This window comes from Orycteropus afer, unplaced genomic scaffold (assembly GCF_000298275.1).
Source record: "Orycteropus afer afer isolate SDZICR_OR568_19922 unplaced genomic scaffold, OryAfe1.0 scaffold00092, whole genome shotgun sequence".
In the NCBI taxonomy this organism is placed as follows: Eukaryota; Metazoa; Chordata; class Mammalia; order Tubulidentata; family Orycteropodidae; genus Orycteropus; species Orycteropus afer.
In genome coordinates this window covers 7,291,266-7,292,996 of record NW_006921679.1, presented here as the reverse complement: position 1 = coordinate 7,292,996, position 1,731 = coordinate 7,291,266, and positions in this window count along the sequence as shown.

Genomic DNA, 1,731 nt, shown 5'->3' with positions numbered 1-1,731 from the left:
TTTTTTTTTTTTTTTAACTTTTTACTTTAAAATAATGTTCCAAAACCAAAACCAAACTCACTGCTGTCGAGTCGATTCCAACTCATAGTGATCCCTCCTCGGGTTTCTGAGGCAGTATCACTATGGAAGTAGATTGCCCAGTTTTCCTTTTGAGGAGTGGCTGGTGGGTTTGAACCTCCAGCCTTCTGGTTAGTAGTCAAACGCTTTAGGCACTGTGCCACCAGAGCTCCCAAAATAATGTTAGACTTAAAAAACTGTTGTAAGGGAGTTCCTGTAGAGCTTACACCCTAATATCAACTTCTTATATAACCAAGGTACAGTAATCATAACTGGGTTATTAACAAGGACACAGTACTATGTACTAACTGATGACCTTATTTGGGTATTTCCCTGTTGTTCCAAATCTGGACAAATCTGCTGCAAAGGACCTCTTTAAAGGGTTAAAAAGCAAAGATGTCACTTTAAGGACCAAGGTGCACCTAACCCAAGCCATGGTATTTTCATGGTCTGCTTTCTGTATATAAGGAGAAGCTTTTGGGAATGGTCTCTAGCCTATGGCATGCTTGGACTCTGCATGTAGCCGTGTCATTGTTCAGCAGCCTGCCATGCTTGCAAGACCTGGATAATGAATAAAGAGGACCACGGAAGAATTGATGTCTTTGAATTACGTTGTTGATGAAGACTATTGAATGTTCCATGGACTGCTAGACACATGAACAAATCCATCTTGGAGGAAGTAAAGCTGGAATGCTCCTTAGAAGTGAGAATGGGCAGGCTTCATCTCTCGTACTCTGGTCATGTTGTCAGAAGGGACCAATCCCTGGAGAAGGATGTCATGCTGGGTATAGCAGAGCATCAGCGAAAAGAGGGAAGTCTCTCAATGAGATGGATTGACACAGTGGCTGCAAAGATGGGGCTCAAGCATGACAATTGTGAGGATAACACAAGACCAGGAAGTGTGTCATTCTGTTGTACACAGGGTCACTATGAGTCAAAGTAGACTTGACAGCACTTAACGACAACAACGTTGTCCCACTAATGTCCCTTTTCTGGCTTAGGATCCAACCCAGGATCCCACATTGCACGGAGCTGTCAAACTAACCTGTCTCCTCCCAGCCTCACAATTCCTCAGTCTTCCTTTGTCTTTCATGATCTTGACCCTTTGAAAAACACTGAACCGTTACTCCTCTGATGTTATCTCATGTTAGATTGCATGTACACATTTTTGGCAGAAATGCCACAGACCAGAGATCGTGTGCCCTTCTGAGTGCACATAAAATTTTTTTTAATCAATTCTTTTGTGCATATCTCAACTTACCCCTTAAAAGTAACTTGATCCTTTTTAGTATTTTATATTATCTGTATTTCTTAGGAATTACCATATATTTATGCAGATAATGTGCATGTTATACAAGTTTGTTTGCAAACCATACAGTCTCCTCACCAGTTAGTTTCCTATGCACACTATGCGTGTTATATGCATGTGCATGTTATTTATGTGGATGTATTATATGCAAAAATATGGTAGGTAGAGGAACTCTCAAAAGACTTAAGAGTTTGCAGTTGTGGCTCGTAGACAAGATTCTTTTAAAAGAACTTGCATTTTGCCCCCTGTGAGCAATCTGAGGGAAGGTGGGCCCGGCAGTCTTGGTCTTTCTCCTGTGTGCAGGGATTCTTCATCTTGCAGAAGTCGAGATACTAACTGTGAGCAATCTGAGGGAAGGTGGGCCC